This window comes from Poecile atricapillus, chromosome 2, assembly GCF_030490865.1.
Source record: "Poecile atricapillus isolate bPoeAtr1 chromosome 2, bPoeAtr1.hap1, whole genome shotgun sequence".
NCBI lineage: Eukaryota > Metazoa > Chordata > Aves > Passeriformes > Paridae > Poecile > Poecile atricapillus.
This window is the reverse complement of record NC_081250.1, coordinates 112,242,326-112,261,166: the sequence shown is the minus strand read 5'-3', so window position 1 is coordinate 112,261,166 and position 18,841 is coordinate 112,242,326. Positions and strand designations below refer to the sequence as shown.

The 18,841-nt window shown below is 40.1% G+C and overlaps 1 pseudogene; it reads right to left on the bottom strand.

The window, feature by feature from the left end:
• Positions 1–18,841, bottom strand: part of LOC131575543 (H(+)/Cl(-) exchange transporter 6-like) — a 76,646-nt pseudogene that overhangs the window by 20,360 nt on the left and 37,445 nt on the right.

Below are 18,841 nucleotides of genomic sequence, written 5' to 3'. Positions count from 1 at the left end.
TCACAGGCCCTCCAATTTTCTTTTCAACAGGACATTTAGTGAAAACAAACTATGAAAAAGCTTGTCCAAAAATTACATGCCAGTATGGATCTTGCTGTGTAACAGAATAGTACATATGTACTGCAAAAATGTTAATCATGTGCAGATGACTGAATTCAGTATTTTTGCAAGTAAGTTGTGTGAAAAAAAAATGGGTTTTTTAACATGTTCATAGAATACCATTGAGATCAATAACGGGAAACAGAAAGGCCTATAAGACCTCCTTACATTGGAAAAGAACACCACTTTAATTAAATTTAAAATTGATTTGCTCCACTCAGTGCCAGCCCATGAAATGGACACATTTAAGCTGATTTAAAGTTAAATTAAGCCTATAAAATCTCTGTGTGCTTTGATGTAAGTGCATGCATGCTACTGATGCGCTTTTGTTTAATTAGCTCTATTGAAAATCACTCCTCACTGGATCTTTGCACGGCAGACCAAGCCTATGACTCCTTGCTGTCTGTATTTCAGTTGAACACTAAACTAAGTGAGAAATCCTTATGGTTAATTCAGGAGCCAGAAGTTTTGCAGGGTTCAGACTCCCTTCAGAATATCTACAAATATTTACATTGACTGTAAGACAACAAGCTTCCCAGCATCCCCTGATGCTGGCTCCCTCAATATCCTTAAATGAGGGGACATTTAGCTATTCAGTCTAAAGGCCTTTTGGTAGAACAGCACTTACTGTGAAATGTGTTGTTTGGGTTAGCTGAATGTCTCCCTGACACTTACTTCCCAGAGAGGATTTGAAAGTTATATATGTCTAGCAACTACCGAACACTAAAGAAAAATGGATTTCCACCAGGTCTCATAGTCTTCTGGTAAATTGTCTATTTCTAATGCTTAAAAAATAGCAGAACAAAACAGAAACAGAAGTCAGAGATAAAAAGGTCTTTGTGTTTTGGAAAAAGAGATGCACTGGGGCAGGGAGGGGTGAGGGGTGAGAAAGATGGGTGAGGGGTGGGAAAGATGGGGAAAATATTGAATGTTTGGAGATTTTCTTCCAAGAGTTTGCTTTTCTGTTCCTTTACCTCATTTATGCTTCATTCTTATCAATTTTTTTCCACCAGCACCATCAGTATAAAATTCTATTAAGTCTATTAAGAACAGCAGCTTCTACCCATTTTGTATAGATGCAGTTGTTTATACCAGGGCATTTAGCTACAAATAAATGAATTAGGATGTGCATGTGACCTTGGGATAAACACATAAAGGATCGTGGAAGTGGATCCACATGCTTGCAGCAACTTAACCACTACAGCGTCAACTCATCACATGCAAAACCCTAGGTAAAAAACATAAAAGTCATAGTTCTTGAATAAGTTTTCACACTACAAGTCCAAAAACAAATTACAAATTGTAATTAGCAGCCTTCATTAGCCATGTCAGTATTTAAGGAAGTACAGGCATCTAGGTATTCAGAGCTATCAACTGCCTGCTCACTGCTTCCACCCAAACCTGAATGCATCTAAACTCAGTTGGTGTTTCTGTCCAGAACTGGCATTTCTCTGTGTGATTAGTAGCAGGTGTGGAAACATCTCATTTCCAACAAGCAGCTGTCTGGCACACATCTGGTCTCACCAGCTCTGCAAGTCCAATACAAGGAGCTGCACCAAGGCCGTTGAAGAGTGCCATCCAGCAGACATTACCTGTAAAAGACCACTTTTGGTAGAAACGTCAGAGAATTCCAAGATGGGTTCTCACCTCAGCTGTGGGGATTATGAGCCCTCACCTGGGATCTCCAAGACACAGGGGATGATGCAGCACCCAGGCTCTCAGGGGGCCAGGAGCAACCACCCTCCTGCCAAGGCTGCTCAGCTGAATGGTCAGGAGAAGGACCCCTGCAAGTAATGCAGAGCCAGCTCAAGAGAGAACATGAATGCGTATAAGTGTACACAGAAAGATCCAACATCAGATTACCTATCTCAATGTCTAATGGGCTAACCCAGGAACACATTACTCATTATTACTGTATTAAGAATGGCAGCAATTGAATACTATCCTTGTATTTTCCAAGTTATCATCTAAGCCTGTACTAATCCTTTCCAGAAACAAAAGGGTTAAGCTTGTGTTAAATCCATCTGTCCCAGCATTATAATCAGCCAGAGGCAAAGAAAGTAATTTCTCAATATTACAAGCTATCTAAATTCAAAGAAATATTTCAAACAAACTTCCATAGGAATGGAGAAGAGAGAAGTGAGAGAAGCGAGTAAATTGAGTGCTAAAATAAATGCTTCGTGATCTTGCTTATAACCAAACAAACAGGGAAATGCATCTTCTCTGGATGGAGCACTGCAGAGCAATTTCCCAGGGAAACTCGCAAAGTACTAAGCTGGCTTGTGCAGTTTGAATGCAAAGACATGATGAGTTTCTTGCATATGTATGCCAAAAAACCTAATCCAAACTGGAAAGAAGAGAGGAAATCTCCTATGAGACAGTTTTTATAAAGGCTTCATTCAGGGCCTCCACCCTCATGTACTGCACCAGCCACCTTAGTTTTTCCACTTTCCTTGGTCCAAGAAAGCACCAACTAGTATATTAAAAGTTCTGGCTTGAAAATGTTTGGGAATGGACAGAGACAGCTGTATAAGTTTTAATAATCAGGCACAGATTATCAGCTGATGTTTTAGTCAAAATGGGTATTGAGATTTAGGTCTAATAGATTACAAAACAAGTAAACTAAAGTAACACAGATGGAAAAAAAATATGAAAAAAAATTCAAATTTTTCAGTCCCTCTGAGAATCAGACACTTTGTAGTGGAAAAGTATAGTCAGGTTATTAAAACACAACATTAGTTACCTAGAGATACAGATTACACCCTGTTTCCAGTCCAGTAAATAGAGAGTTTTGACATTTTTAACTAGAATTTCAAGCAAAAGCACTTTTCAGCTGTAGAATCAGCTTCCTTGGGAAAGGCATTTAATCCCTCAAACTTCAGCATTCCCTTTTCTAAAAGAAATAAATCCATGATGTACCTCTTTCACATTAGGAACCATAATTACTTTTTCATAAAAATACTTTGAGCTACAAATTTCTGCAAACATTTTTAAAAAGGTCCCTTTAACTAACCCCTCTGCTTTCTACATATCATTCACATGCAGCACATGTGTTTTCCTCAGTTATGACTTAGAGCAAGGATCCTCCACTACAAGTGCAAAATGTGTTTAAAAAATTACCCTGGATGCTGCTATTACTTTCTGCTCTTCCAGGAAATAAATGGATGTCTCTCTGCACCTGATAGTGTATTTATGGTGAGATGTGGTCAATATATGCGCCCACAATTCTGGGAACAGATTTTTTGTGTGTGTGACTTGCTTTCTCTTTCTCCTTCCTTCTTTCTCCCCAACACTAGGATTCAGCTTCTTCAGGCTTTTTCTGTCTGATGTGGCTTTCGTGTCCCATTCACCTACTGTCAGAACTCCATGTATTGAATGGCAGCAGCTAATTAAACTACACTCATCTCTTTATGGCTTTTCATAAAACTACTCCACACTGTGGGTTTGGTTTTTTTTGCCTTATTTCTCTTGTTGCTCTGTGTACACACGGTGTAGTGAATAAAAAACCTCCCTTGTGATTGTGTGAAACAGCATTTAACACCTTCACAAAACTGATATTTTTAAAAAGGGTATTTCATTTCTCAAACATGCTGAAATTCATTGAAGTTTTTTGTGCCATCTGTTTCTTCTTTTTAAATAAATAACTCTTTTCATCATGGCAACCATTATGACAAGCTACCAACATTTATGCGGATGTAGCAACACTCACAGGAGCAGAAAAAGTGACATACATGTGAACAGCAAAGAGATTCTATTTCAGCTTAAGGTGAACTTGGAAGCAGTCCCCGATGCCAGAATGAAGATGATATCCTTACATGCAGCTCAGGAACACTGAGGTGTAACTATTACGTCAATGGATGTCTGTAGTCCCACATCCAGCAAAGACCCCCAGGGGATCCCAGCCTGCCTTGATCCAGACCCACCATTTCTTGAAGGAGTTCAAAGGGTTGTTCAATGACATCTTCATGAGATCAGCCGCACAGCTGGCTTTCTGGTGAGGTTGGCCAGCTCTAAGTGGAAACTGTCAGTGTCTGCCAAATGGTGGCCAGACACCAGAACAGACTTTCCAATTAGTGGAATACCCCCATTTGATGGCTGGATGTGATTTTCCTGCGTGGGTATGTGCATGCTCCACCTGTGTGCTACCACATCTGAGGGCTGTGGTGATGCCCTTGCAGGGAGCCTGTCGTCCCAGGTGAACCAAAAGGGAGTCAGGCAGTCTCCTCCTCGCTGGGCCAGCAGAAGCCGTTTCAAGTTTCCCACAGCTGAAAATCACTGTGTGCAGGTTTTACGCAAGGGCCTGTTGGAGCCGGAGCGGCTCCCTTGCTGCCCACCAGTGAGCTGTGAAACACAGGTTATTAGTTCCAGATGCTGCTTCAGCGCCTTTCCTTCTGCAGAAAGTGTGCAGAAGTCACTTCTTTTGGTTTCTCAGGACTCCCCAGAAATAGAAAACACCACCAAAAGTCACTGTGGATTTGTTATCCCTCCCTCAACATCAGGCAGAAAGTCTTGTCCATGAGCCAAAAGGGATCTGTGTTACACTCACTATGGATCTTCCAGCCGATTCACAATGGACCTCACAGCAAGAGCCAGAGCCTCACATTAAGTACCAATCCATTGTCGCTGCCTGTCTAATACATGCAGCAGGTGTGCCAGCTCCATGACAGTCCCATTCACACTCTAGCAGGAACCTTGTTTTGGACAGAAAAGAGAAGCGCCTTGTGACAGAAACCAGAGGGACATGTCAGCTGCTTCAAAACTCACTATACTTGATCTATGTCTTCATGCCTCCAAACTTCCACCCTAAGGCTTTAAAGAACTGCCTCAAGCCTTCCAAACTTGTAAGAAGTTTGTTTCTCTCAAAAATCTCTCTACAGAAAAGTCTTTTTCTGTCATAGTCATGTCATAGTCATTTTCTATCACTTTTTAATTATAATAGAGGCAAATACTGTAGATGCAGCTTTTTGCCAGTTTATGGTATAACATTCCCTTGTAAATTCAAACCATTCTCTTCTTACCACACTGTGATCATAATCAATACATAATTTTGGTAGAACTCACCATTGACATTCTGCATATTTGGGGGTAAATAAGAATCCAGCTTTAATTGTTCATGAGAAAAAAATGGGCCAATAGAGAAGCTGAGCCTGCAGTTTTCAGACATATCAGAGAATATAACTTCTTAAAGCCTTCTTTAAAACATTCCAGTGTAAAACATTTTGGGCTCATGGAAAGGTAATTGTGAAAATATACAGGCCCTGTGTAAATATTAAAGTATTTACGAGGTCCTTCAAGGATTTCAATCTGACAGATTGTTGGCTCATCTTCACTATCCCTGTATTCGTAACTTCTATTTTATATCCTTGGTTATAGGACTGCAGTAAGTACCAGTGCACCTCCAAGGGCAGGAGGTCAGCAGTGTGCTGTAACTCAGCCTCCAGCCCTTCCAATCAAAGGAGGGTGCTGCTGGCCAGGTCTCCAGCATCCCTGACCTCAGCCAGCTCCACACTTGCTCCTCACCCACCGCTCTGTGGAAGCCTGCAGCTCCAAACCTGGAGGGCACAGTGCCAGCTCTCATCCTGGTCACTTTAGGAAAGGGAATGGCTAAGACTGGGAAAGGTTTATTTTAGATTGGAGAAAGAGTTATATCTGTTAGTATTTACTCTAGCATGGGAAAGGCAATTTGTTTTATTTGTTCAGAGTCTGCTCTAAAAATAAACAGTAATGCAACTGGAATCTTTGGCTTCTTTTTATGGTTTCACCAATCTAAATAAATAAAATCATTTTGATTTGTGTCCATACTACCTTTAGGTAGTAGCTTCATTAAATAGTCAAAATGAGAGCAGGTAAAAAACCATCTTCTAGAATTCACAAGAAATTTTGCCTTTACATAAGGCCTTTTGTTTAAGAAATTGACAATACTTGGCAAAGACAACAGACGCTGAGAGCCACATGAGACATGGAGGCATTGTTTTCCCCTTTGTAACTGAGAATATTGAAAAATGAATTGGTTTGGCCAAAGCAATGTGAGAAAATGAGGCAGGCCTGAGAACAGAACTCCTCCTGTTTTCCTCCTTATAGCTTTCCTCTCCCTGTCTCCTTTGAATATTTACAATACTACGATTAAACTCTTTGCATGTGACTTTTTTTTTTTCCTAATAGATTTGGACACTGAAATCACTTCATGAAAACTTTGAAATTTGGGGTGAAATTTAACAGTTGAAAACAGTGTCTCTGTTCTCTGAGGATTAAAGCTGAAAGGGCCTGTTAGTTCACCTCTGTAGCTCATTCAGTGTCACTGAGTTTTGGGGTTTTTTTCCAAAACTCCTATAAAGAGAGACAATCAGGCCTCCTGAAAACTACAGAGTTAAGTAGCCTTGTTTACCACCACCTGTCAGAAAAGCATGCCTCCATAACATAAATATTTGGGTTAATACACAGCAGTAGCTCTGCCCAGCTGGAAGTTTGCCTTCCATTCATACTCAGATTAACCTTCTTCACACAGATTCATGTGCACCAACTCTTCACGTTGTTGCTTTTAGGAGCAGATCTGGATAACCTGGTTGCAAGCACAGTCTGAAAGCTGGTGTCCAGTGAAGCAAGCTGGCATCAGCCCCTGGCCAGATTAAGAGGATCACTGGACTGTCCCACAGAGAGCTGCTGTAGGTACAGGAGGGAGCAGTGTATCCTTTCACCCATCCCACATGGGCACCACCAACAGCACCACACTGAAACCAAGATAAGGCTGCACTGCTGCTCTTCTGTGCACATAAAGTAGCACCTGGATACAGTGTACTTGCCACAGTATTTTTGTCAGGGGTTCAATTCCACTGTTTATGGCTCATACAGCTGCTTCTTGGATAATGGGATCACACCAAACTCAAAACCCAGCACAGGAGAATAGGCAAAAAAAAAAAAGGAATTAAAATGGTTCTCTGCCATGTTTTCTTAAACCTGACATGGGCTTAAAGCCCAAATGTAATTTTAACAAATCTCACCCACATCTCAACACCTTCTCCCCATCTTTTCTGTGGTAGCCAGGATTCTCCTGAGACAAAGCATGGCCTTGTTACAGCAGCTCCCTTTTTCCTTTGTGCAGACAGAAAAGGATCCAGCTTCCCCCACAAACACTCTGGAAAAGATGGGCTGGATGCCCTCTGATGCAAAAACTTTGCCAAGTCCACCACCTAATGATGTCTGTCAGTAAGAAAGCACCAAGCAATCATAAAACACACAGCTTCTCAAAGAGGCAAGACAGGATGCAACACATGTTGCACCATGTTGGCAAGCTGTTTTTGAGTGAATACTTGTGTCAGCAAGATGAGAAAGGAATCTTTTTGAGTAGTAGTTGCTAGTGCAGGCTCAAACCAAAAGCATCCTCCCAAAAGTCTAGTGATTTTCAAAATCCAAGGTATCATTTAAAAAAAAAAATCACTAATTACCCAAATTTTATTAGAGGCCAAACCAAGACCTTGGATCTCAAATAACCCACAAACATGGGTTGGCTCAAATTCTGGATCCAGTGTCTGCGGTGTGGGCTAAGGCAAAACTAGAAGGGAGAAAGAAAAAAAATCAGCCTTGCTCCATGGATCTTTAATATAGGGCCACCTCTGATATACTTTCAAAAAATATAATGAGACCACTATAATATATATTCCAGCCAAAATTCTTGGCTCCCAAAACCAGGTTTATATGGTATGCAATACAGAAACACCCAGGAGACGCTATAAGAACTTTGACAAGGCTAATATTAAGCTAGAACAAAACAGAACTACTGGCACCAACTCCACTCAGCTCTTAAGTAAACTTGTCCCATTAAAAAGTAGCCTCTAAGATATTTTCTCTCTGAAGTGTATAGTAGCTTATAAAAAGCAGGAAGGGTTGCCAAGTCATAGATGTGTTCAAGTACTCCTTACCCTCATTAAGGAGCATTCCCTGGCAGCCAGCAGCTTTGAGTGTTCCAGTGAACCAGATTTTATAAGGGGGGTGTTTACAGTGGTGAGCAATGTAGCTGGAAATCATAGTGCACTGTAGCAGCCCTGTACTAGATACAGCTGTGTTTGGAGCCTTATCACCCAGAGCACAGAATAAAACAGGCAGGGTGATCAATGAGGTTCCAAAAATATAATGAGTATTAAGAAAACAAATCTTAAGCTTCCCTGCTCTGTAGGAAGCAGAGCATCCAGAGATGACAGTGCCTAAATACAAATTATGCAGTGAAATACCACTGAAGAGCCAGGTCTCACTTCCACCAGTTTTGTATATACCAGTATTTACAGAGATGTCTTCATAGTCAGCATGTAGATAACATAGCTTCTCAGTGTACCCACTGACTTCTGCAGCAGTTAGGAGTCACATTCTTTTGTGGAGCTAGACCTTAATGCTGCCCCCACTTAGTTCATTGAAGGGCTGTTTTTGCTTCTCCATTCAGTGTGTAGCACATTTTCTGCCTAGGGATATTATCCAGACTTGTAAGAGGAATCAACAAGATGATCAAACACAGAAGGTCATATCATCCTTAACACTGATGAGGAACTAAGAGAAGATCCACACTTTGACTGTACCAGTGCTGAGGACCTAAATTCACGTGTTCTCTTGAGTCTGTTACTTTTCCTCTCTGCTACTAAGCAGGTGCTGTTTACCAAAGGTTTTTCAATTTCCACTGAAGAAGAATCCAAATCTATGTGGCATTTAAGCAAGCTGTTAGTTATCTGAATCTTTCACTCTGCATACACAAATATAATTTATCACCTGTTTATAAATACATGCTTGCTACCAGTTCCTACATAGCTGACCTCTGTCCCTGTTTTGAATTTGGGAATCCAGCAATGCAAAGTTTATACATTTTGTGATCTTTCAGAATAATGTTGAACAAATAGTATGCAGAACCTGGCACAAATGTAACTGTGTCACTCACGCTTCCCCAGAGCAGCAAACCCTCAACCAAGCTGACACAACCAGAGGAAGAGGACAGTCTCTGCAAAATGACATCTGGGTGTAGGCATTTGAAGATAAAAATACTACTAAAGTGTAGCAAATAAGTAGAACTTAAAAACAGCAGAGGCTTACATAAACTGTGGTCACTGAGATAAAAGACTAAAGAAGCAAATAGGTAGGCTCCCACAGCAGCTTGTTAGCTGCAGGATCAGCCAGAGAGAAAAAAGAAAGAGAAACCTTGGTCCATGGGGAAAACACATAGAAAAGTTCATTGCCAGACACCCTTCTGTAGAATATCTGCTCAAGAACTTCTTCTAAAGTTTCAAGGATGCTCAGAAGCAATGAGGAAAGAGAGATAAGGTAACATGTAAAGAGACTAATTTTTTTTTTACTGTCTTGTCTTAATCTGAGTATTTCCCATGCTAGGTGAAGTAACAAGATCTAGGGCTTGGAATTCTTACAAAGACTTCCTATTAGGCCTCATAATTTGTTTCAATTATTATATTTTTACTTTAAGAGGGAGACCAGAAACCCCTTGAGTCACTATTCAAGGTTTGGGATGCCCATGCTATAAGAGAGCTGGGGACCAGTCCAAATCCCAGAGGTCTAAGGTGGCTGAATGGTGAAGCTTCATTTGTTTGAGGATAACAAGGTAACCGAGCATCCAAGAAGTATGCTGGAGAGATGGTACTTGTAGAATGGTCTGGCCAGAAGGGCCCTTAAAGATCATCTTCTACTGGAAGGTGTCCCATGGGAGGGACACCTTCCACTAGACCAGGTAGCTCCATCCAACCTGGCCTTGGGCACTGCTAGGGATGAGGCACTCTTATCATAATAAATATCTTCCTTATGTCCAATCTAAACCTATTCTCTTTTAGTTTAAAACTGTTGACCTTTATCATATCACTACAGGCCCTGATAAAAAGTCTCTCTCCATCTTTCCTATAAGCCCCTTTAAGTATTAAAAAGCTGAAACAAGGTGTCCCCAGAGCATTCTTTTTTCCAGTCTGAACAACCACATCTCTCTCAGCCTTTCTTCAGAGGAGAGGTGTACCAGCCATCTGATCGTTTTTGTGGACCTGCTCCGAGAGATCCATGTGTTGAGGGATCCAGAGCTGGATGCAGTGTGCCAGCTGGGGTCTCACAAGAGCAGAGTAAACCTGCTGGTCACACTTCTTTTTACACAGTACAGGATACAACTGGATTTCTGGGCTGCAAGTGAACATTGCTAGCTCATACCTGCTTTTTTGTCAACCAGCATCCCCAAGTCTGCAGGGCTGCTCTCAGTCCATTCATTACCTTGTCTTTACTGGTGCCAGAGATTGCCCCAGCACAGGTGCAGGACTTCAATGAACGTCATGAGTTCCATGGCCCACTCCTCCTGCCAAGGCCCCCATGATGACATCCTTTCCCTCAAGCAGATGAACAGCACAACTCAGATTTTCGTCATCCACCAACTTGTTGAATCCACTATCTGTGATAGTTTCTGGGGTCTGCCTTTTTATCCTTCTTAAAAACAGGTATGAAGTTTTCCTTTTTCCAGGCACTAAAGATTTCACCTGACTGTCATGACTTTTTAAATATGATAGAGAGCAGCTTAGTAACTACATCTGCTATTTAAGATATATATCAACCTATTCAGACTATGTCTAAGAGGATTTAGGCTAAAACTTGGCAGTCTGTAAAGTGTCTAGCTATAAAATCCTTACCAAGTTGTGTTGCTATGTATTTTGCTTTAGAGTATTGGTATAGTCTGTGATCAGGTTATCCAGAAAATTTCTTTAATGTGCTTGGAGAGAAAAAAAAGAAGGAGTGGGAGGAAAATGAGATTTTATATATATATAAATGTATATATATATATATATATATATGTCCTTCAAGTGAATAGGACCTCACTCTGAACCAAGAAAGCAGTTATAATTCTTTCCATGGGCTTGTCATCTAATTGGAATACCATGGAAACTTTATGGCTTCTTCCCCTCTGTTTTATCTGCCGTGGTACATATAGAAGTCATCCATAATGTCACAGATTGTTTTTATTTCCTCCTACTGCATTGCTGGCAATTTTTCCTCTCATGATAAATACAGTTAGATTATACCCAGCATTCAATGTGCTTGTTAAAACCTTTCAGACATGGCTGCATTTGGAAGAAAATGTGGACAGAGTGAGTCGCCAACATTTTATTTTTCTAGAGGGTCATTTGAAGCTAAAAGATTGTCCAGCAGAACTCAGTACTGGGAGAAAAGTGAAGGGATAGGTTGAACATGCCACTAGCCATCTTGGCCAGCATGACAGCCAGCACTGTCAGTGGGGAGGACTGGACATAATTTTGAACTCTCCCTAGGGAAAAAATGGAACAAAGGAATTTTCCTTTTTTTCATATACCTGGAGATGAAGGCACAGGACTACCTTCTTCTTTCACAAGAGGATGGAAAGCAACTCAGTCCACTGAAAAGGGAAGGGTGCTCCCTTCCTTTCCCAGGTACAGGTCATCAATCAGTACTTCCACCAGAGAATCTTGTCTGGTTCAGTGACATTTCCCCCTCCCATCCCTGTCAGTTTGAAGCATGGCTCTTACATTAAAAATCACATCTGATTCCCATATTTCAGGTGGCTTGTGATAATTCTGATGTAGAAGAGGATAGTAAGTAGAGATGAAGTAGCCAGATTGCTTAAAATAGCTTGGCATTGTGACAAATATTTAAAAATTCAAACAAATCCAAATATTTTTGCTTTCTTGCTGAGCTCAGGAGATATAAAATTGTTTTCCCTTACCCCTGCTTTCTGACAGAATAAATTCCTTGTACAAACATTGTCTTGAAGGATGCCAGAAAAGGGATGAAGTAGCTTCTAACAGAAGCCCATTTCAGGAGACCAAGCAGCAGGAACATCAGTTACCATGCAGATCAATGTCAGGCAGTACAAGGCATGGAGCAGGCATCCTTGTCCCCACAATCACAAACCTATGAATTGGCATGAAGTTCTGGTTGTAGAAAATCATGTGCACAAATTATGCTACCTCACCCCAAACACCTCTTCTAAGTATACTTGTCCTTTCTTCCTATGTAGTGACTGTATGTTCAGATGAGTGGTGAGGTATGTAGTATGTTTTAATACTTTATTATCCTTGAGCTAATTGGTTTTATCCTCGTGGCTGCATACAATCACTATAACTAAGCACAAAGCTAGACCAAGTTCACCTGACCTGCTACTGCAAATGTCTAACACCTGTGGTGGAAGCCACTTAAAGCACACCAGTACAACTGACTTTGAATAAAGGATTCTGAGTGAATCCTTCTACACAAAATAGAGAGTAATGTGAATGTAATTAATGTTTACACCCACAGTAATGTAGGTCTCACACTCAAAATCAAGTCAAATATTTTGCATGGTGAAAACCACTGCACAGAAATATTCTCCTCACAATACCTTACTAAGGCTTTTTAGTAAATATTGCCATTTCCCTTCACATCCCACTATTTCCCCTATTATTGCATCCCCTTAAACAGGTTAGCAAAATTCATTAGCAATTACCCTGGGACTGAATTTGCAACCCTTCCTCATAAGACTAAGAGGCTTTTGCTCAGGAAGTTTTCTCCAATTCAGACAAAGTGAATTACAGCACATGGCTATTTAATAGACCTCATCAGTTAGAAATTTTTAAGTACTCCAAAAACCTACATTCAAAGAATGCCAATAAACACATTTCTGCATGATAAGCTGTAGGACATTTATCCAGACTTAAATTTTCACCCTCCTTTTGTCTCTGTTCTGGGTTTGAAAAGATAACATTCGGGATGATTTAAAGCATATCCCAACAAGGGACTCATATGGCATAGTCAGTCATGTACAACAGAGTCATGCAAATGTCCTTTCTGCTTGGACATAGCCAGAGATTTCCAATAATACCACAGCATTCTTTGAATTTCTCTTTAAACCTAGCATTCAACTGTTTTATTTAAAAGCAGGAACATGTCAGTTGAAAGGAAAACAGCAACTGTGGGATTTTTAAGAATTGCTTCATCGTATCTGCTGCAACTCATTCACACAGATGGATATTCCTTTATTGTGGATTCCTTTTAAGGTTTTTTAAAGTATCTTGCTACAGGAAACTCTTCTGGAATAAAACCAACAGTAAAAATCACTATAAAAAGCTATAAAAGCACTCTGAAACTCTAAATATAAAAACTCTTGAAACTTAAACTCTAAAAAATACTTCCAAGTGATTGTTTTAGCCTATACAGAATATCTTCAGAACAGCAAGAGCCAGAGCCTGGCTCTCCAGTCATCTCTTCTTGCTTTTCATCCCATTTTATCCCTTCTTCCTACCCTTCTGTCCTCTAGGAGGAACAGTCAAGCTGACCTGGCCCAGACTCTCCTCCTTTATTGTCAGAAACATTCAGCCAGCATTTTACATCTGTGACTGAGAAACCCTGAGGCTTGTGCATATTTTCCCCAGCCCTGCAGCCTTCCTGAGCGCTGGGACCTGGAGGGAGGATGGCTCCTCTCTATAACAACACTCTGACTGCTTGGAGCAAGTGCCTCTGCACTCAGCCTTGGCCTTCACTTCCTCCAAGGGTTAATGCCTGCCGAGCAGAAATGCTGTTTATCTTTGGCAGGCTAGGATGGCTGAGGTCATTTTTAAAAAGACATGTTAAAAGCATTTTGAGCAATATCTTTTGTACGTAAGTAAATTTAAATGTTGGCCACAGCAGTGCCAGTGGAGTTCTAAATTCTCACTATAGATGGAAATTGGAGAGGCAATTTCTGTGATACAAAATTTTCTTGGATACAGGCAATACTGGAGCAAAAACATAAAGAAAATGTACAGATTACTTAGAAATCAATGATATAGTTGAAGCATAAGCATAAAAACCAGATAAAATCATTTATAAAATTTCAAGAAAACTTTGCATGAAAATTTAACCTATTATGTGATCTTTAGATAAAGTTGTACGCTAATTATAGATCAACTTATTTATGAACCCCAGCCTAAAGCAAAGTCTTATCTGAAAATTGACTTGATTTCACATCCAATTACTTAGAGACCTAGAGAAAACCATTAATTGAGAGTTCAAATACATTATGAGAAAGGGAATTGCAACAAAGATTCATACACAAAAGATGCAGTCATACATATAATAAAAAGTACGCTGTCTTAGTGCTGAAGAAGAAGGGAGAAATCATCAAAAACTGCAGCTAAAACCCCAGTGTATTAATGACAAGGACAATGGCAATCCAGCAGCAAAGTTCTCCTTAGGGTATCTTAACAAAAATCACGGAAGCAGAAGTTAACCCAAGAACTGTGATAGATTGAAGTCATCTCATATAAGCACATGGACAGGCACGAATCTTCATGCACACATATCTGTGCTCTTCATAAGGCTTTATTGGTATTCCCTGTTTAGAGAAGGGCCATCTGCTCCCTGCTGAGAGAGACAAAGTGCAGAGCCTCGGGATTTGGCTGCATGAGGAAGTTCATGCTCAGTGAGCTTGGGTGTGAATTTACTGCATATTAGCTACTCTGCACTAACTGCCCATTTGGGTACCCTTGGTGCTTGGGAAGTGAAAAACAGCATATTTCACCTTCAAAAAGGAGCCTGCCTAACTCACACAAAAGCACTCTTGAAGCTAACCTGCACAAAAGCACTCTTAGTGGGTACTAGAATCATCCACCCAAGGAAATTAGTGCCAACTAGCAGGCTGTAAATCCCTACTGGGGCTCCCTGCATGTTAATTCTCCCAGCAGACAGGCCCTTGTGAGCCCAGAGCAGCAGCCAAGTAAGCCCAGCCACAGCCCAGCACCATCAGGAGCCCATGTGGTCCAGGACTGGAAGCTTATACACCCTCTGCTTTAAAAATACCTGAGTACAAACCAGTTCCTAAAGATTCTCAGGAAGGAGCAAGTTATGCAGATGATTACAAAAGAAGAGAGAAAATATAGGTGACAAAAGCAGAGAAAGGAGGGAGGGAAATTGGGAGCAGTCACAAAACACCTACAACTCTTCAGCCATAAAGCGTGATGTTTCATTTATCAATATTCATTCCAAGACTGCATTCTAGGGGCTGCTCTTTAGGATGCAATTTGCTCTCAGTGCATATTGCCAGATTATCTTTTTTTTTTTGTTTTTTGTTCCTTTTGATCCTACGGGTGAGACAGGCTGTGCCAAAAATGTTTTTGCCTAGGGCACCCATCTATGCAAAGCCAGCAGCTCTAATAGGCACTGGAAGCACTCAGTGCTGACACTTCATACATCAGCAGCCTAGTAAATTGTACCTATTTTTTTTTCAATAATCTCTCTATATACAAAATCCTGAAAAATGTCATTTACACACAAAGAGACCACAATTAATTTATCAGCATAGTTATTCAAACCTCTTTAGACATCATCTTTGTCACCAGAGGAACTTTTCAACAACCCCCAATAGTCTTTAGTTTCTCAGGCCTCCACATCATTATAATCTATTAGGCACCTTCATGTTAGCTCTGTTTTATTATATAACACATAATTATGCATTTCATTAACAGCATCACCAGGCACAGTACATCAAAGAGAGAAATGCAGCTGCCCAGGAAATTCAAAAAGATGCAGTTTACTTAAAGCTCACTGTTAAAAACCTCCCCCACTTTCAGTTAAATTGTGACTCACATGTTTCAAAGATTTTACTCTGGCTCAGAGAGCAGAGTCCAAACAACCTCATTAGACACAAGGCTGCTAACACAGTGAATATTCCCTGAAGCCTTGATATTTCCAATAATGCAAATGAAAAAAAATCATCAGCTAGCTAAATAGTGCAAATCAATTTTCTTTCTTCTACTGAAAACCCACTTAGCCAGAGATCTCTCTTGCTACTTGCAGTCTACAAGGAGAAATGCAGAAGTCAGGGCCCATCAAAAAGACAAAACATATATATTTATTTTTTATTTTAATTAATTTTTCAATTAATTAAATTGAATTAATTATATTATATGTTCAAATAGAAGAGATGTCTGGCCAACTAAACAAAGAAAAGGCAAAATCTTCTTACTTCAGATAATATAAAAATCGTCATCCTTGGAAGAAGTAAACACCCCTGAAGTAATAATTTTGTCATTTTTCACAAGGGTACACTAAACTAAATTAAGAAAACATTTAGGAAAAAAAACAAGTAGCTGCAGGACAAAGGTACAAGACAGTACATATGGGAGAGCAAGTTTAAAAAGGGGGTGGATGGGAAAGTCTCGGTACCACCAGCCAAATCAAATAGTTTTGGAGTTGAGGCTGCAGCTGGCACGATACACTACCTCTGGGCACAGTTTCCCAGTCTTATCCCAGATTTTGTGGAAGAGTACACACTCCCCCTGGAAAGCACCTTTCAGTTCTCGAGCATACAACCAGAAGTTCCCTCATTGGAAATTTTTGCTCCTATTTATAAAAGACACCAAGAAAAAATTCTTCATGGTCGAGAGAACATTTCCAAAGGGTGGAGGGCTTGTAGTGAACAGAAAACTTTTGATCATTCTTCTCTTGGAGAAAATATGAAGGCTGCAAGCTAATCATTTGATGTAAAGAATGGAAGGAGACTACTATTCCCCATTCACAGAAGTAAAAGAGCTGTGCATGCAGCTTTCTTGAGAATAGGAGTTTATGGAAGTAACATCAAATAGGATTAAGTTACTTGTATTGTCACAACCATTTCATAGACAATGTAGATCTGCATTTCAATTTCTTTAATCTTGGTCTTATCATCTGCTGGCCCTCAGAAACCTGAGTGTTGGAACATTTGAGTCACTTTAATTGCCACTTAATAATGTCCTGACAAACTATGAATTAAAATGCCGTTATCATGATCCACTATTTCCATCTGGGATTATGCCAAAAGAGGCACCTTCTTCACATATCGATACAACTGAATACTCCCTTCCTGAACTTGCATTAATCTCTCTCTTTAAAACAAAGTGAAAAATATTCCTTTCCTGTGCACTTCACCTTTAAAGAAATCCTTTATAGTCTTAGGACTACATTCATTAACTCAACTCGCTTTACTGTCTCCTTATCACTCACCACCATCACCGCTAAAAATTTTTGGAAAAGTGGGATGCTGCATTACAGTAAACATAAATCTCCTGAAAAGTCACAATTGTCATGATAGCCTGAAAAGTCATGCACTAAAGTTCCCTCACCCTGCTGAAAATGATTATTTCTTGCAGCCTGAGGCACACGAAGCTGTGCATCACACTCTACAAAGGGCGGCACACCCAGCGTAGGTTCACTGTGAGGACGTCCTGCCAAACCCTAGTGCCAGGAGGATTGCACAATTAGTGGGATTCTTCCTCTTCCAGAACTCAACACCATTAACTATTCCAAGCCATTACAAGGAGTAGGCAGCCTCTAGTACCCTAGAGTTTAACTGCTGCCAAGACAGAGCACAAAAAAATATCTCAGTGCAAGGCACATACTTTTTAAGCGAAGTAGTTCTAATGAATCACACTGGTGCACTACTTCTTAATTAAACTTAATTTGTAGTGTTAAGTAAGCTCTCATGCCAATTTTCTCTGATGTGAATTTAAATATTTTTGTGAGTTTTCCTGAAGCCAACCAGCATTTTTTTGATGATTTCGTTGGTAGAAGAGAGAACATTTTTTTAAAGACCTAGTACAGAAGTGGGACATTGACTGCTAAAAAGAACACAAAAATACTCAGCACAGCTAAGTAATCCCTGGAAACATATCAAAATCCTTTGAGTTTCAGTCCTTGGGAACTTGATGGAAAATGCTATGCAAATGCTTGATTTCTCATTTCAGTCCCTCAAGGCCTATAAATACACCTGTTTTGACAGGTTGTGGCAATGGATGCAAGTGATATCAGAAACAGTGTTGGTGATAGCAGTGACTCTTGCCAAGATCCCCTGGAAAGACATCTATCAGTGATCTTTTTCTGTAATCTGGCTCTTTACCTTATGTACACAGCAGACATGAAACCCTGAAAGGAGGTTTCAAAGCTGTCTAAATCTGTGTCAGAAAGGTAACACTGCTGCGTGTTGTGTCAAGTGAACTTTCTATTAATAAAAAGAGCAGCATTGTGTATGTGTGTTGCTGAATATGCCCAAATATTCAGCAGGCTCACATATTAAATCTTTTCAGAACAAGCTCTGTACTGTGTAATAACCCAGATAAGCAACCTGTTACTTTTTTAACTCACAGTATTGCAGAATGCTTTTAATTATGATTCATGAGCATTTTTTTAAATAAAGTAGACAACTGCAGTGCATCTCTGTCATATTTAAGGGAAGCTAAAGCCAACATCTTCAGAATGCCAGAATTCTTAATGTCCCCAGCTCCTGAGGTCTAGAAAAGGCTGGTGAAGAAAGAGACACTTGACTACAGACAACTGCAGACTATTTTGATAAACACTCTACACCACAGGCTGAGAAATGTATTTCAACTTTAACTTCACTGGGAGATCCGACCTTAAATAACAGAAAACTTGCAAAATCTTATTGTTGCCTAAATGAGCATAGGTATTCATTCACTGCCAGTTTCTTAAAGAACTGCATTACAAAACCTGAGGTCCTGAAACCATTCCCCATCCCCTTCTCTGTGAGAATAGTTTCACTTATTTCATTTTCCAGAAAAGCTACTGCCAAAAAACACACAGTGCTCTTCCCCTAGTTGGAGTAAATTCAACAGAAAATAGTGGGACCTAGTGTATTGAACAGTTTGCTGATTGCACATTGTTACTCCAATCATTTTGGCATTAATTTGAATAAGACTAGAATCTGTACCACACTGCATCTCCTCTTTGTAAAAAGTTTGCAATCTGA